Source organism: Artemia franciscana, unplaced genomic scaffold (assembly GCF_032884065.1).
Source record: "Artemia franciscana unplaced genomic scaffold, ASM3288406v1 PGA_scaffold_49, whole genome shotgun sequence".
NCBI classification, from domain to species: domain Eukaryota; kingdom Metazoa; phylum Arthropoda; class Branchiopoda; order Anostraca; family Artemiidae; genus Artemia; species Artemia franciscana.
The window spans coordinates 238119-257620 of NW_027062689.1; the positions used below are offsets into that span (position 1 = coordinate 238119).

General features: G+C 36.4%; 1 long non-coding RNA gene across 1 annotated transcript in view; it reads left to right on the forward strand.

The window, feature by feature from the left end:
- The first annotated feature begins 11853 nt into the window (after window positions 1-11853).
- Window positions 11854-19502, forward strand: part of LOC136041901 (uncharacterized) — an 87212-nt gene continuing 79563 nt past the window's right edge. Inside the window, exons 1-2 of the long non-coding RNA XR_010621121.1 lie at window positions 11854-12069; window positions 14410-14556. This is a non-coding gene — a long non-coding RNA (uncharacterized LOC136041901). The remainder of the gene's footprint in view (window positions 12070-14409; window positions 14557-19502) is intronic.

The window sequence follows — 19502 nt, forward strand, 5'->3', positions numbered from 1 at the left end:
TAGTAGAAGCACGTGAAATAAAAAAAAAATATTGTAAGCTGTCTATTTATCAAAGAGAAATAGAGATGATGCTGTTCTGCAAAAATGGGGGGTCTGAGATCAAGCTACTATGTACCAGGGCTACCAATGTCACAGATTTTCTGTAGGACTACTCAAAGTTTCCTTAAGTAGCGGTCTTAGATTCACAGATTTTTCCATTGAGCAGTGAAAAGTCACAGGTTTCAAAGGTGAAAGTGGGCGTAAATCTACTAGAAATCGAGTTTGTCTGAGTTGCATTCTACAGAGTCTGGTTTTTTTGCAAACTTGAGACTTAGCTGTAAGGAACTTTTAAATGATCTCTGTGATATTTCATAGCAGTGGATAATCAACAATTATGCATCTATCGAAGGTTTTTCGTTTAGAAACATGTGGCCTTAGCGTAGAATTTTTCTTAACTGCTAGCGGGGCAGTTAAACATAGATGGCTCCAAAGGCTTTTTCTTGTGTGTGATATATAATCTCCTAAAGGATTTGTCTCAAGAAAAGAGCAAAAGAATATTACATGAAAGAATGGAGTATGGGAGCTTTCAAATTACAATGATAAATTTTGACTTTATTAGGATTGACCTCCGTATACTTATCTTTAATCACTGTATTTTGTGCGTCTCATTTTCCATTATTGAACAACAAAGTACCTTGAAAGTTTTTCTACCACCTTAAAAAAGAACGTTGGACGTATAATGTTGTGTTGATTGAAGCATATATATATAGAAAGTTTGCCAAATGCCTGCAGAAGCACAATGCTACCATTCTGGACGAAAATAGTAACGCGCTGAAAAGTGAGCCAAATGCCGTGTGGAATTTCCTTAAAAGGAAAAGAAGAAGTGATTGCGACGGTCCCAGCCTCTGGCCCACAGAAGAACAGTGGAATAGTTATTACAAAATAGAAATTGCAGCACCCGAGGCTCAGCTTGTGTCGAAATATGAAGATAACCTTGATCTCCTGTTAAGTGAAGCATCGCCTTCACTCAGGTTTGTGGTAACTGTTTCTGATGTTCGGGCGGTGCGATAATTAAAGCAAAGAAGAAGTCCTCGTGAGGCATTGACCAAGTGTGTGGCATGCATTTAGCTCATGGCAGCCAAAGGGTCCTTGAGCATCTCAATCTGTTATACCAGATGATCTTCACTTGCGGTTTAGTGCCAGATTCCTTCTGTGTTGGGGTTGTCACGCCATTATTAAAGAAAGGAAAAGACCCTGCTCAATGCGTTCTCACCGCCCCATATTAGTTGCCCCAGTTTTTTGGCAAAATTTTTTAGCTTCTTTTTATTGATGAGTTATGTAGAGTCTGTGAAAGCCCTGATATAGCAGCTAGTCATGACGTACGCCGAACGTTCGATTCTGGCGTCCATGCTCAGATATTATCGTATGCGCTCAAACGTGGCCTTGACAGATCAATCGTCCTACCACTCCGAAATTTATATAAGAAACTGAAGGTTAGAATTTAAGTCCCAACGATTGATGGTCCACAAATTTCGGCTGTAGTAGTTCCTGCAGAAAAAGGCATACGGCAAGGTGCAGTTTCATCCCCTACCCTTTACAATAATAGTGTTGTAGAATCACAAAAAGATATTGAGGTGAGTCTTGTGTTTAGAGGTAGAGATATATCACTGTTAAATTATGCCGATGATATACTGAATTTAAGCCGTTCTTTTGGGATGATAGAAAAGAACGTTGATATACTAAGAAATGCTTATTCCAAAATAAACCTGTCTTTTAACGAAAGTAAGAGCGAAATTGTTGTTTTCAACCATCAAAGCTCAGACGACGTTCCTGATATCCGACTTGGAAATAGTGTCGTGAGACGAGCGCCTACTTTAGTTTACCTCGGGCTCCCAATCGGTTGTGATGTGAAATCTACGAGATCACTGCTAGTTGAACATTTGACCAGCAAGATCCGCAAATCTTATGGTCTACTCATATCTACCAAGACAAATTATAATAGACATATCAGAGCAAGACTTTTCAATGCGCTGGTGCAGCCACATGTTATTATTCTTTCCCCGTTTTGGGCTCTATTAACCGATCGGAATAAACGTACCATCCGGTCATGTTTTTACCGTTTTTGTAAGTTCTTGTTAGGCCTACCACCGTGGACTAGAAACTCTTGGATAGTGAAAGATATGGCATTCTTGATCCATACCTGGCCGTCCAAAATCGGCTGTCTCTGCAAGAATAATTCCCTGTATGGGGCGAATATTTATATATATCTATATATAAATAAGTTGTTTGTTTGTGTGTGTGTTGACTGACGTCATGCATGTTTGTCGACTGACGTCATTATAAGGATTGAGCATTATGCTGTCATGAAGTTGTTTGTCGACTCACGTCATGTTTGTCGACTGACGAAATTACAGACCGGGACACAGGGAATATAAATGACGACTGGGACACTCAAAGAGAAATTACAGACTGGGACACTGGGACACAAATAACGACCGGGACACAGGGAATATAAACGACGACCGGGACACAGGGACACAACTGCAACGGGGACGCCGGGGGGTGCAGGGGGGATATATAAATAACGACCGGGACACAGGGAATGTTCGATTAGCAATCACTATCAACAAAGCTCAAGGGTAATCATTAGAATAATGAGGTATAGATCTGAATACGGATTGTTTTTCCCATGGACAACCGGGACACAAATGATGACCGAGACACACGGAATATAAATGACGACCGGGACAAAGGGACACAACTACAACGGGGACGCGGGGGGCACAGTTGGATATATAAATGACGACGGGGACACAGGGAATGTTCGATTAGCAATCACCATCAACAAAGGTCAAGGGCAATCTTTAGAATAATGAGGCATAGATGTGAATACGGATTGTTTTTCCCATGGACAAATATATGTTGCATGTTCCAGAGTCGGTAAACCTGAAAATCTATTTATATACACAGACAATGGTACAGCGAAGAATGTTGTATATTAGCAAGTTTTACGTAGTTAAAAACATATATATATATATATATATATATATATATATATATATATATATATATATATATATATATATATATATATATATATATATATATATATATGTACATATATATATGTATATATATATATATATATATATATATATATATATATATATATATATATATATATATATATATATATATATATATATATATATATATATATATATATATACTAGCTGTCGGGGTGGCGCTTAGCGCAACCCTAGCACCTAGTTGGTGGCGGTGCTTCGCGCCCCCCCAAGCCCCCCCGCGCGCGTAAGTCGTTACGCGCCATTGTAGTTGTGTCCCTGTGTCCCACCTGTGAATATAGATAGATATATATATATATGTATATATATATATATATATATATATATATATATATATATATATATATATATATATATATATATATATATATATATATATATATATATATATATATATATATATATATATATATATATATATATATATATATATATATGTTTTTAACTACGTAAAACTTGCGAATATACAACATTCTTCGATGTCCCATTGTCTGTGCATATAAATAGATTGTCAGGTTTACCGACTCTTGAACATGCAACATATAACTGTCCATGGGAAAAACAATCCGTATTCAGATCTATACCTCAAGATTCTAATGATTGCCCTTGAGCTTTGTTGATGGTGATTGCTAATCGAACATTCCCTGTGTCGCCGTCGTCATTTATATATCCCCCTGTGTTACCAAGCTATCAATGCCTACTGCATACTGTACGAGATCTGAAAAAAAACTCGTACGAGATCTTGCTAATATACAATGCCTACTGCATACTTTACGAGGTCTTGCTAGCCCTCTACTGGTAGTCCTTGGAAGAGCATTACTCTGAAGTACAAGAAGACTTATCCCATCTGGACCAGCTGGGTAGTGCCATTGAGTTATTCAGGACTTCATTGGCAAACGGTGCTATGGCGCGAATTGCACTTCAGAAGGCAAACGATACCTTAATCACTTTGGCTCCCATAATGAATGCCTTCGAAACCCTTCGAAATTCGTCACCCAGGTTTGCTTTCTGCAGCAGTTCTTGGAAATACTTGAAATAGCGATGCAATTCAATCATGCTGAACGAGACTCTGACTGGGAGTCTCATTTGACAGTAGCTACTCGGATGTTGCCATACTTGGTGGTGGCTGACCATCCTCAGTATACAAGATGTCTCATACAGTACCTATATGGCATGCGAAGTTTACCACAAACCTTTCATGATGTACACTGTAAGCTTATGGAAGGATACTTCGCAGTGAAGAGAACGCACCCCAGGTTTACGGCTACCTGTTCCGATCAGATACTGGAATGTACAGTGAACAAGGATGCAAAGACGACGGCCGGAATAATTGGAGAACAAATAGATGAGAGACAGACTGAAGCTTAGATTCTTACCCTACCGATTTCTGCTGCCATCAGCAATGGTTCCTGCAAGTAGTCAATCAGTCGACGACGACACGATTACAACTTTCAGGAGATAGAGTTCGAGACATTTTCACTACATGTGGCAACCCGTTCAGCAGAGTGGACTTCGACCTAGTGAATATTGTGACATCAGAAGTTGTGGACGATGAGAAGATTTTTCTGATATTATTTGCGCAACTACAAAAGGAAAAGAGGTGGGCGAGGACTGTCTATGCAACAGGAAAGACGATGTGAAAAAGGTTCCACTCCGAACTTTCCCTTCAGAGATAAAACCTCAGAAAGTTAAGGGTGTCCCTAGAACCGATCTCCTGAGCTCTGAAGTAACAGCTATGAAGAGAATCATTACTGCTCAGTTGAGCTATGGTGAAGAAAAGGAGAAAGCCGTTGCAAAGATCCTCACAAAAGAGATTCTTCCTTTCCCTCCATCCATTTTTGAACATCTTCCGCAACAATCAACCAAGACATCCTCTGGCTGAAAAATGAGGACGGGGAACAAAGCTGTGCTGTTGAACTGGCTAAGAAAAAAAAGAGGACTTGTAGCTTGGCCGGTGACTTTGAAATCCAAAGAAACAACATCAGCTACAGTACACACCATTGACCTAATGTCCAAGATAAGGTCATATTGGCCTGCCAGATTTGAAACAGTCAAATCCTTCGTGGAAAGATTGCTTTTATCATTGCTGAATGATCTTCCAGTGGGTATTCTTGAAGTCAACATTGTCGCACATCGGTACAACGGGCTGTTTGGGAAGCTCACGGACACTGGAGAGTCGATCTCCTTGAAATCAGCATGCAGACTCCGACGAGGGAAAGGGAAAAACCTCCAGATTTCCACTCTTAGCACAATTGAAGAATGGAATGCTGTACTTGCAAGCTCAGCGTCTAAAAGCCGGCTCCTCGAAATTTTGTATGAAACCTGGGAGCAGATGGGTGATCAGCTTCCGAACGCACTCAACCTTTTTCTTTCAGGTGGGTTCAAGGAGAGATTCATAGTGTCTCTGGTCAAGTGTGGCTGCTGTCCAACTTTACCAGAACACTGTGACTTCGAGGAATGATTGTCCTCCAGCCACGAAGAGGCTGACAAACGCCTTATGACATATGCCAAGTACGCTAGCCGTTACGCTTGTAGCATCGTAGCATTGTTGTGCAAGTCAACGACACAGACGTGGCAGTAGCCTGTGTTAATTTTTTTGAAGAGCTTCAAGCTGAAGGACTGAGCGAACTTTTCTTGAAGTTCCCGACTTACATTATCCCAGTACACGAGCCGGCAGATGGAGTCCACTTGTCCAAAGAGGAGCAGATTATGTTACTGTTAACATAAACGAACTTTTACTTCGGCATCGGGAAAGCTTCTTTCTTAAACACCGCGGTGTCTCCAAGTTTTGCCTCAAAAATGGTGTCTGTGACGGAGTGGATCAAGAATGATGAAGGGAAGCTTTCAGTCGACGCGTTTAGAGAAGTTTACGACGTATCAAAATTCCTAGTCATTGAAATGTACGGTAAACAGGCAGGATTCAATTCACTGGCCAGTGTAAGGGCTTACATTCGGTGCCAGAAACAAGATGTGAAAAGACTTCCACCTTATGACGATACCTTCAAGCCATGCATACGAAGAGCCATATTCACTATATGGATAATCTTATCGTCAGTGCAGGTTCGGCCGAGCACTCTAGATCCACTCCTCCTTGGATGGAAGATGGCTGAAGGGGGAGTAGATGCGGTCGTCTCAAGCTGTAAAGAAGCATCAAGCCTGGAATCTTACAGCAGATACAAAAGTGGGAGGATGCAGGAAAGACTGTGGCTGCTCAAAAAATGAAAGGATGCTACAGCTTATGCCCCTGCCGTGGAACGAGGAGGGCATGCAGGGAGTCCGACCTTGCCCTATCTGAATTCTCGGAAGAAGAAAATGAGGAATATTTTTGAAAGTATTATTTGATACCTTTTACTTTTAATTACAACAGGTCCTTAATCAGTTACTATTACCCAATTTTACGGGCAGGCCGAGTAAGACAACCCCAGTGCACCGACTGAATTCATCTGTGAAGCAGAATTCTTTTATGTAGTAAATAGCTCAGTCGTATCACTGGCAAATCAGGTCCCAAAAAGGTAATTACAGACGCCTTAGTACACCAGAAAACATATTCGTCCATTCTAAAAAAAAACACACTTTTTTTAGTCGACATTTTTTTTAAACCTATTTTTATTTTTAAGTAAAAGTTAAAAATTTTAAACAGTTAGGAATTTTTAAGTGTTCCTACCCTTCGAAGAAAAAAAAATATGTCCCTTTTCACGTTACGGCTAGTGATCATTTCAGTGACACTACACAAAAAAAAATCGCAGACCTTTTAAAAATAAAAATAGTTTATATGTTTTTAGCTCAAATTGTACGGAATTGAATGAACTTTCTTTTCGAATGTGACAAAAAAGTTTGTTACCTTGAAGAAATTTCGAGTTTTTAGCCTTTCTTTAAGATATTTGTCGAATTTTACAGCACTTATTTTGAAACTGCAGTAAATAGAGAAAAAAAGTATTTATTTTTCAATTTAAAAATCATATTCTTGTAGATCTAGACCTTTTCTTTCTATTGATATAACATTACGCCGGATTTCTAGACCCAATAACTCGCAAAAAAATCCTGAATCGTCGTACGTAGTTATAGGCTAAATTTGGCGTTTTTGGCCTGTATCTCAGAAACGCCCCAACGGCGAACATGCGCCCTACGATATTCGTTTTCAGGATGGTCGACTACCCTAGGATCCGTCCTCAGCATGTTTGTACCTTCCGGCATGGGTGAGTGCACGATACAGAATCTGGCGCTCTGACTGTTACTTGATTATAAACTGTCAGCCATAATTTCTGCGCCTGTTTTTATATGTAAAAAACAGCTTCCACCAACAGAAATAACTTTTATGAGATTTACCCTCCCTTAAACCCATAATTTACGTCCAACTCTAGAAAGACTATGGAGAGTATACGGAGATGGTGAGTTCATAATTTCAGCCTAGGGTCATCATTTTAATGATGTTTACCATTTTTACGATGTGGCCAGAAAGAAATAATACAGCTTTGGGTCTATCATAAACTTTTGGCCTTGAATGTATTATTGTTCTTTTAGTGAGGGGCCAATGATGAGAATACAATTGAGCTGTAAGTCTATTTTATGCCTTTCGGCCCTCAAAGTATCATTCTTCTAGTGAACGGAACAATTAAGACCGTATCCAAGAGGGGGGGGGATCAGGATTTGAACCCCTCCCAAAAATTTTTGCCTGACTCATAAAAACGTAACGAAAATACATATAATCAAATTTGTGGTGTGTTTTAAAGAAAATTTATAAGCCCTCCCCCCGAAAAAAGCACCCCCTAACTAAAATCCTGGTTAGTAAAGTTTTTTTTTATAGTAAAGTTGTTTTTTTTAAGATTTCGAAGGGAATTTAAACATCTCATGGTTGGCATATGCCGGCAGGTCTTTGTTGGTAGGGTTTTTCTTACTTAAAAATACCAGGTAAAGTGAAAGTGAAATTAATTATTTGAACCGGTTAAGAAAAATTTACGGAACAATATCTTACAAATTTGGAAAAATTGGAAATTCAAATTTTAATGGAAAAGTCCTTCAAATACACATTTGCAGTTTTTGGTAGTAGTGGGCTTCGAATTTCAAAAAAAGAAGCGTGGGTGGAGAAGCAATAAAATTAAGCTAAAAGTATGTCTATGCAAAGGTCCAATTAACAAATCAAAGAATCATCCATTTCATAGGAATTGTTTTCTCTTGGTACTCGTTGTTCTCACTGATGCTTCTCTCGCGGTCGCATATTTCATTTATTATTTGATGTGATTATCTTTGTCCCATTCATTCCAATCGCAGATTTCTTTGCCGAATATTTTTATTGGAGATTCGCTGTGGTACTTGTTCGTGCGTGTCTTCGAGCCGAAGATCTCGTTGCGCTTTATTTTCGTACATCCCTACCTCAGAGTAATGTTTTGACAGAGATCGAAGGAGAAGAGATTAGGCCAATGGACAGAACTTCAGTGATTATGAGAGAATTGTCGTTGGATCGTTGAATTAGAATCAATTGGGAGGGCATGTGTCCTCCTAGATTTTTCTGCCACCTCCCACTAACTTTTTTTTAGCCCTTTTATTAAAAAGAAAAAAAATTGCTCCCCCTTAGATTTAAAAAAAATACATTTTCCCCTTACCCTAATTCTTATATGCTGCAAATTAATATGCTGGTAAAGACGTAGATAGTAGAGGACTCGAGGATAAAGGATAGATTCAGGGAAAATCTCTTCATGGAGGGGAATTTCGAGAAAAACTTTTGAGGAGGAGCGGGGGGTTTCAGAGAGTTTGAAAATTGATCAGAAATTATAGAAGAAAAAGTATTTGTCGAAAGAAAGTAATGAGAGTCATTCAGGAAGAATTCTCTGAAGGAAATTTTCCTGGGGGAATTCTCAGCGAGGATACGATTTTCCGAGGATTTTTTTCCGGGGGGGGGGGAGGATTTAAGTAGAGAGATTTTGCATAGGAAAGTTTTTCATAGTTTGGAAGCCTCATGGAGGGGGAGGTAGATTTCCGGTCATAATTTAAAAAAAGATCAGGAATCAAATTAGAAAAATCAACTTTTTTCAGCTGAAAGTATGGAGCAACATTAAAACTTAAAACGAACACAAATTATTGTGTTCTATAATTATCGTTATAACGAATACATATAGTTCACTTTGCTCTTCACTTGGGCATGTATTACGGAGAGGCTGCATATTCCCCACCGCCTGGTATACATCTCTAAACACCGCTTGTTCTGCCATACCAGGCGACACCTCTTCAAGGCGTGCTCGGAAAAGTTTGTTCCACACGCAGTGTAGCTCCACCGTGTATGGGTTGTGCCACGATGTAAAAGATCTTTGAAAGTTGACAGCCCCAAGATCATTTGCTTTGTCAATTGTCATCATGTTATCGAGACAACAATTTAAAAGAAGTTGGTCTTTGACTATTTGGTGAAGTCATCCAAATAAATTAAGGCAGTTGTAATTATCTTGGTATCAGCGCTAATGCAATGTCTGTAAATATTTTACCGAATGTTATATTTTCATTCGTAAATATCTCGTTCCATAATTCCATAAAAAGAAGAAGATAAATTTTGACAACGTCCAGGGGAGGAAGAGGAATAAAATTGTGCAAAATCTATTTTATTAGGGGAGGCGTTGGGGTGGCTTTCTAAAAAAGAAATATGGTGAACAATACACAAATTATGGAAAACATTATGATGAGAACACCAAAATAAAGACATTTCTGGGATCAAATTTTGAGCCCCTCCCCCTGTGTGTATTCTTAAAGTTGATACTCGTTAAAACAACCGACCTCATGGTTTTGGAATCGAATTACTACAAGCAAAACAAATTGTACTGTGATACAGCAAACGCAGTTGTCAAATAAGTGGTAAAATTGGTAGTAATGGTAATGGTGATGATATGAGGTACTTTGCTGTCAGATAGATGGGGGGATTGTGTCTCAATTAAAGATTTAGCTAAGGTAAAATAATCTGCCTGTTGCAATTAGAAAAGTCACATTTTCATTATATTTTATTTCGTGCGAAACCTGAACTTGAAGAACTTGAAGAGAAAAGTAACAAATAATCTAAATAATTAAAAAAAATTAAATAATTAAAAATAATTTAATTTAAATGATTTAAAAAAAGATTTACACACGCCATTTTTAAGATTGGGAACTTCCCTTTTAGATGTGATGGAAGAATAGCAAATAATAGATATAAATTTGACTATTGGTTTGAGTATTATGGAGTGTTTGGATGGCTTTGAATAGGCGGGAATAGAATATCTAGAAGAAAGTGATCTGATGGGCCGGAAGTACTCTAGAGGTGCTATTTATGTCGCCTTGGGTGAGTTAATCCAGTATTACAGCGGGTATATACTTCGTGTCATTGGATGAACAGTTACTTTCCAAGCCAACTTTCTTTAATGTTTAAATTCGAGTATCTGACCTATGTAAACAAAAATCAGTGAATACTTTTTTCTCCTAGGTCAAGCTCTTTCTTCTTAATTAAAAAATAAAGGTACTTCATGTTACTGCTTTTTTTATTATCTTATTTTTTATAAAAATAAAGGTACTTCATATTTTTACTAATGAAAACATTCGTAAGAAATTAAAAGTTCTAGTTGCCTTTTTAAGTAATCAAAAAATTGGAGGGCAACTAGGCCTCCTCCCCCGCTCCTTTTTCTCAAAACCTTCTGATTAAAACTATGAGAAAGCCATTTAGCCAAAAAAAATTAATATGTAAATTTCGATTTCATTATTTATGTGCGGATAGCCAAAATCAAAACTTGCAATAATTCAAAAACGGTCAGAAATTAAATAAAAAAAACAAGTTTTTTAACTGAAAGTAAGGAGCGAGATTAAAACTTCAAACGAACAGAAATGACTCCGTATATGAAAGGGGCTTTTCCTCCTTAACCCCCCGCTCTTTACGCTAAAGTTTTTTACTGCTTTAAAAAGTAGAGTTAACAGAAAGAGTCAAACTTTAGCGTAAAGAGCGGGGGGTTAAGGAGGAAAAGCCCCTTTCATATACGGAGTAATTTCTGTTCGTTTGAAGTTTTAATCTCGCTCCTTACTTTCAGTTAAAAAAAACTTGTTTTTTCATTTAATTCTTGGCAAGAAGCAACCCGCTTTCGAAACTTTTGTACGCCACGTGGCTTAAGTGTGCTAGTCGAAGCGGAACCATTGGCACTCCGATGTGCACCCTGCATTGCAGAGAGCGGGCAGCCTTCTGGCTATGGGCTCATCGGTTGATATTACAGTTCTATCGTTTCTTTTCTTGAAGAAGCTTTCGACAAACAAATCTAGGTTTTTTTGCATCAGCTATATATATATATATATATATATATATATATATATATATATATATATATATATATATATATATATATATATATATATATATATATATATATATATATATATATATATATATATATGTATATTGTATGTCTTTAGATGTATTCCAAAAAATCTTCATGAATAAAAATATGCGTGATTAAATCTAACCTTTAAATATTAATGTCCTTGACTGCCGAATACTACAGACCCCAATCTGTTATCCAGGAAACAATTTTTACAATCGGCGTAAAAAGTAACGGAAAACCATAGAAACAGGAGAGATAAGAAAGCCTTGAAAAAGAAACGACTTTCTTTTCTATGCAGTCCCATTTGTATGACTTTCTATTTTTCAGGTTCCCAGACCGTAAATAAAAACAACCCAGCCCACATCGTAATTATTGTACAAAGCGGAAATCTTCTTTAAAACGTTGTCTGCTCATTAGCTAAATTTATGCTTCAAAAACTAGTTCCTCAAGAATGACTGAAGCTTAGATTTATTTTGTCCAAATTTCTTGTTTTTAAGATAAGAACCTCCAAGTGCCAAAGAACTATGATCTTAAAGAGAAAACAGAGATTATGCGGCGAATAGTTGATTTCATTGTAATTTTGCTGTGCTTTTCTAAAGGATTAACCGATACCCCTACTCGTGTTTTGTATAATGTTACAGAGTGGATTGACAGAAGTATTGTTGGTGTTGTACCTGACCCTGAAAGTAAGGACTTCTTTTGGATATGCTCAAGTAATAATAAAAAAAACTCTGACAAATTTAGAGAAGGGGCATTCAGGCCTGAGCCCGGTTTTAGTACTGTTGTAGCTAAGTTTTTCAGCACCCGAAGATAATATTTATTTTTCCCTCCTCTAATATCCGCACCATCACCACTGTAATATAAGCATACATAATATTTACGAAATAGCCTCAGTTCCACTAACCATGATGCTGTTCCCAGGAAAACCCATCTCTCTTACCCCATCTAGCTGCACCACTGGTAATATCGTCCTTTGAGACGTACCAATAAACTCCTCCCTCCCTTAATGGTCAAATATTTACTCCGAATTGCACATATGCAATAAAACTTCCTTGGGTTGAATTTGCTGCTTTATCGCTCGTTAGCCGTTAAAACAATTCGAAGGAAAGAATTTCTTACGGAAAATTTATTCTGTCTATACATTTTGGGATATATATTTGACCTTTGGAGTGGGGACGGGCAGGATGGAGTGTAAGACTCCTGGGTACGCCTTAAAGAATTAAATTAGCAAGACTTTTATTTTTTATTTTATAGAGTTTCCATTGGGAGAACAGGTGTTCGGCACTAATATTCTAGCCCATCAAAATGTCGCTGTTTTTACTATTCAGCCATAGTTTCTTATTTATTGCGCTTATAATTTGCTTCCAGCGGTTCTGAAGAATTTTTTTCTCCATCCCTTCATTTTTTCCTCCACCAATTTTCTTCTAGGAAAGTTCTAACTGCGTTTCAGAAATATATAATGGAGCGAAAGCAAGCGATCAGGCACCTATGCATGGACATGTATAATTTGCGCTTTATATTTGTTCATTAGGGTGGGAGGGGGGAGAGGTAAAGTGAAAAAGTGAAATACTTTTAGGAATGATATAACTAATCATAAAATACTTGCTTATATTATTCCTAAAAGCGCTTCCCTTTACTTTACCCCCAACCCCTTTTATATGCAAATCAAATATTTCCCACCCCTGCCCCCGAAAAAAAAGATTTTCTAACCCCTAAAACCACATATTTCCCATACATTTTGTCACACTTCACTCTTTTGTTCCAACTCAACACCGTAAACTGAAACAGCTTGAATTCACGAGTAAATAGTGGTATAATATTAATGGAAAATATCTCATATTGCTTTTTTTTCAACTTGCTGCTTTTTACTTTATGTTATATTTACATAACACTACCTAGCCCTGTGATAATAAAAATGCAGCATATAAAGCATATAGCCTATGTAGCAATAGCCTGTAAGAATGCAATCTACAAAATCATAAAATATGATTGCGAATTATATAAGGCGTCCATTGTGTTTGAACCACCCAAAGATTATGCACAGAAAATGTTATAATCGATGAGGTAGCATTTCTACCGCCTGGTATAGATCTGAGAACACCCCTTGCTCTACCATAGCCCATATGGTACACTTTCACCCTATAGGGGCTTTTCACTACACGTTTGGGCAAATCTATGCCGCACGGGGCATACTTCCATCACCCAGAGGGTACTTCACCTGATGTACACGTTTTTAGGAAGTTGCTAACCCCTCAATATCTCTATTTTCCAGAGAAAAGATAGGGTTTGTCAATTGTCATTATGTTATCGATACAAAAATTTTGTAGAAGATAAATAAAATAATGAACCAAGGCTAAGGTGGCATGGGCACGGGAGTGGGTTTCAGGTGGAATTTTAAGAGGACTAAAAAAAATAGAAAGTCACCCTACATAGGCTACTCCAGGGTGAGGTTTCGTTGAAGCTAATCAGGTCAAGAGTAACGTTTGAAAACCTTATAAAAATCTGCTTAAAAGTGAAAGTGTTTTTGAATGATTCATGAGAGTATATAAAAAATTTGAAATTGAGGTTCGTTAAAGTTTGGGCCCTAATAAATACCCTCCTCCATTAGGCTTTAGTCAATTGATAATGCGGGATGTCCTGAGTTTTATTTTCATTTTAAACAGAAATACTTCACTAATCATGTTATTAATTTACAATTATTATCGTAAACTATGGTTATATTTTAAAAAAATTGATAAGAATTCCTGGGTCTTAAATGTGATTTTATAGTTTCACGGCGAGATTGCTTTCTGTCATAAATTTTAATTTTTATTCTGGAGTTAAATGCTCTAGTGTTTTCTTTTTTTTTAAGTTTTTAGTTTAAAATGCTGCTAAGGAACTCTCAGTGCGTACACGCATACTTCACCCTTGACACACTTTACATTTCCGTAATAAAAAGAGGTTAGATAAACGTTGTCATATAAGTCCATATATACTGTTTATTGTGTTCATTCTTAATGACATTGACAGTTTATAATTATTTCCAGGAACTTTACAGTGCTACGGTCCGTTTGGTTGTTACTCAATAGACCCTCCATAGACATCAGCGATTCGACCAATTGGTTTATTTCTAAAACCCCCAAATCAAATCGCCCCTTAATTTGGTTTTCGCTCGAAGAAGAACCCTGTGAATAGTAAGTAATTTTCACCTCGTTAATTTTTACCCATTGCAAGTTAATTTTCGTCAATTTTCAACATTGTACAAGTACTATTTAGTTTAAAATCAAATAGCAAGCTAAAAATATGAAGTTTTCTGCCAGGTGATTTCCTAGACTTCAATCATGGTGATAATTTTCCAAGAAATTTTTTTTTGTTAAAATGAAATGACACATAAAAAGCTGTACTGGGTTCAAGGAGAGGGGAAATTCAGCCTTCTCCCTTTGTCGGACTGCATATTTTCTTGACATTCACAAAAATTCTGAAGAACAGATAAAAGAGATCCGTCGAGAATATTACCTAAAGATCCGTCGAAAAAAAATGTTGTCAAAATTTTATTTGCGGAAGTATGTTGCTGAACTAAATCAACATTGGGGTATGAGAGTTGATGGTGCGATTGTTAAAATTAATACAACTCGCTTGACATAAGATTCAAGGAGAATGAAGAGACTGGGTAAAGTAATAAGAAAACTGACTATAACTTCACGCGGTAGCTGTATTAATTATCATTTTATTCGAAACGGGGGTTTGTTAAGATTAGAAGATCAGTCTTACAGCAAAGATTAGAATACTAGAAACCACTATAATGTCAATAATCAAGTATTGCTCTGAGCTGTGGACACTTCGAAAGGTAGATAAACATATGTTATGTCTTCGAGGTGAATGGTTCTTCTAGGGGGGAGGGAACCCCTAGGAACCTGAATTGCCCATATAAATACTAGTCTTAATTGTGAGACTTTAATGTAAAAAATAGTATCATTGATAACCAATCAAGATTCAAATATCTGATGATTTATAACATGGTATATAGCATGATGTAGGACATTATATACGTAGGCTACCTCTAGAACAAGGCCCCCCCCTTGGAGGATAATGTTTTTCGAGGGGATGTTTCCGAGGATTATATTAGAGACTTATTTGAATGATTGTATAAAAAAAAACATGCTGTAAGAAAAATTTGTTTCCGTCACATCTAACAATTCGTATGTTGCCAAAAATCTTGGTATTGGGCAATCTGGCTATGGTCCAAGAAAAAGCAAGATATTCTCGAATCACTTTGGAAGAGACCTTACGGAACGGGGTCGTTGGTTAGGTTTAACTGTTTGTAGTACTATTAATTCTATAAGGCATCAGACTATTGTTGACATTTAAACAGAATTAAAGATTAACTATTCTAAAATTGTTGCGAATCATGGCTGTTACACACGGAGAGCCTTGGCAAGGCTTTTCTTGAGTTATTGTGATCATTCTGTTTTGTTTTACGCTTATCATCACGCAATCCTCAATAGTAATGTTTTTAAACGTATGCGAATTGATGATTTTCAATACTGCAAATTTATTGTCTCATTCCTAGGTCTTATCAGAACTGAAGGCTTGTTAGAAAGTACCATGCCACATATGTTATTTTATTCTTCAATCGTTTGAGTCACATATTAAGTTAGAATGCTCCTTTTGTGCTAGGGGTACTTACGTATTATACGAGAAACACTTGAGACTAACCCAGTTTTCATCCCAGTTAGTTTGCAATGCATGGTGATAGAATATAGTGTCTGACCATGAATAGCTATATTTTAATTAAATATTTAGTTGATATTTCGGTTAGGTTAGGTTAGGCTAGAATAGGTTTGTTTAGGTTACGTATATAATATATGCCATGCTTTATCCCTCCCCCCTACTGTGCAAATTTATAGCCCAAATTTGTTTCTAAACTATTATATTTTATCTATTTTTATTATTATTAATAATAATAATAATAATAATAATAATAATAATAATAATAATAATAATAATAATAATAATAATAATAATAATAATAATAATAATAATAATAATAATAATAATAATAATAATATAATAATAATAATAATAATAATAATAATAATAATAATAATAATAATAATGATAATAATAATAATAATAATATTAATAATAATAATAATAATAATAATAATAATAATAATAATAATAATAATAATAATATTTAATAATAATTTTAATAATAATAATTTTAATAACATTTTAATAATAATTATAATAATATTAATAATAAAAATAGTAATCTATTCTAGAAAATGCCGGTGGGCTATAGGAATTTTACATAAAAAACAAAGCAACAAATTAAACTGAAATAAATTAATACTATTTAAAGAAAACGCTCACGACGTGCAGCTGCAGTCCTAACAAACCTTGTTATTCTTTTAATACTCAGAAGATTCGACTCTTTCATCCTATGATAAATAGGGGGAAACGCCCCCTAGAATTCATAGAATCTTAACGAAAATCACACCATCAGATTCAGCGTATCAGAGAACCCTACTGTAGAAGTTTCAAGCTCCTATCTACAAAAATGTGGAATTTTGTATTTTTTGCCAGAAGGCAGATCACGGATGCGTGTTTATTTGTTTTTTTTTGTTTTTTTTTTTTTTTTCCAGGGGTGATCGTATCGACCCAGTTGTCCTAGAATGTTGCAAGAGGGCTCATTCTAACGGAAATGAAAAGTTCTAGTGCCCTTTTTCGGTGACCAAAAAAACTGGAGGGCACCTAGGCCCCCTCCCACTCTAATTATTTTACCAAAGTCAACGGATCAAAATTCTGAGATAGCCATTTTATTCAGCGTAGTCGAAAAACCTTATAACTGTGTCTTTGGGGACGACTTACTCCCTCACAGTCCCCATGGGAGGGGCAACAAGTTACAAACTTTGACCAATGCTTACTTATAGTAATGGTTATTGGGAAGTGTACAGGCGTTTTCAGGTGGATTTTTTTGGCTGGGGGAGGGGTTGAGAAGAGGAGGATATCCTGGGGGAACTTTCCTTCGATAATTTGTCATGGGGGAAGAAAATCTCCACGAAGGGAGCGCAGGATTTACTAGCATTATTTAAAAACACAATGAAAAAATAAATATGAAAAAGTTCTTTCAGCTGGAAGCAAGGAACTGTATTAAAACTTAAAACAAACAGAAATTATTACCCATTTGAGGGGCTCACCTCCTCCTAATACCTCGCTCTTTACGTTAAAGTATTTTTAGTAATTTCAACTATTTATTCTACGGCTTTTGTGATTCTGGGGTCATTCTTAATAAATTGGGACAAAATTTAAGCTTTAGTGTAAAGAGCGAGGATCTGACAAGGGGGCTAACCCCCTCATATATGCAATAAAAATATGAGAATACAAAAGTTCTTTACGTAAGCTAATTTATAAGTTACGTAAATCTTTTACTAATAAAAATATTCGTAAAAAATTAAAAGTTCTAGTTGCCTTTTTAATTGACCAAAAAATCGGAGGGCAACTAGGCTTCCTCCCCCGCTCTTTTTTTCTCAAAATCATTCGATCAAAATTATGAGAAAGCCATTTAGCCAAAAAAAAAAAAAAAATGCAAATTTCGTTTTAATTATTCCTCTGCGGAGAGCCAAAATCAAAAAATGCATTGATTCAAAAACGTTCAGAGATTAAATAAAAAAAAACAAGTTTTTTTAACTGAAAGTAAGGAGCGACATTAAAACTTAAAACGAACAGAAATTACTTCGTATATGAAAGAGGCTGCTTCCTCATCAACGCCCCGCTCTTTACGCTAAAGTTTTTTACTGTTTTAAAAAGAAGAATTGAGAAACAGAGTCAAAACTAAAGCTTAAATCGATCCCAATTTCTTAAGAATGACCCCTGAATCACAAAAGCCGTAGAATGAATAGTTGAAATTACTAAAAATGCTTTATCGTAAAAAGCGAGGTATTAGGAGGAGGTGAGCTCATCATAGACGTAATAATTTCTGTTTGTTTTAAGTTTTAATGCTTCTCCTTATTTTCAATTGAAAAAAACGTTTTCATATCTATTTTTTCATTGTTTTTTTTTAAATAATGCTAGAAAAACCTGCTCTCCCTTCACGAAAATTTTCTTCCCCCATGACAAATTCCTCCAAGGAAAGTTCCCACAACATATCCTCCTCTTCTCACTCCCCCTCAATCTAAAAATCGTATCTAAAGTTCGCATCTAGCATTCATTCAATGCAGTCGCATTTCGCTAGCTCTGATAATTAGTGACGTGTGATTTTTGGCACGAGTATTTTGGATGCTTGGATATTTGGATATTTTTTAACAGTACGGTGAATAAATCAATTAGCAGGTCTGTAATCTACTTTTGATAAATTTGAGCTACAGATAATGGCTAAATTTAGTATTCATGATCTGGCTCTAGCAAAGTTTCGAGGATTCCCCGATTGGCCAGTTCGTATTATTGAGGTTTTGGATCCAAAGACTGCGAACTCAAAGTCAAAAGTCTTTAAGTATCTGGTTTTTTGCTATGGGTCCCGTGACACCCAGTTTGTTCTCGAGTCACAGCTTATGCAGTTTGAAGCAAATAAGGCTGAAGCTATGAAATCTACTAGCAAGGGTGTAAAGGGAACATTTGATGATTTTATTCATCAACCGAACATTTATATAGAACTTTGCAAAGAGAAGCTAAAAACCCAAATTCCAATTCCTGGGCAACAAACTAAAGTGGGATCGTCGGCTATTATTACTCGCATTTCCGCGACAGAACAGGAAATTCAAAGTGTGATGGAAAATCTTGCTAAAAAAATAGACGAAAAGTTGGATGAAAAACTAGTGGCCACTGCTGCTGGTAGGCATTCTCTATCCAGTGACACTTTGCATGCCATAAAAGCTCAGAGTTCAACTATCGTTAGTGAAGTTTATTCAGCTTTGATTGTTGAGTTTGAACCGAAATTCTTAGCCCTCAGTAACGAGCTGAAATTTCTAAGAAATCAAATAATATTTCTTGAGGAGAGAGTTAAGAATGCAGAGCAGAAATTCGATATGTATGATCAGGACTTAAGGCTAGATAGTCTTCTTTTCAACGGTATCAAACAGCCTCCAAGTAGTGACTTAAAGTCTGTAATCGGGGGTGTGATTCGCAATAAAATGGAAAT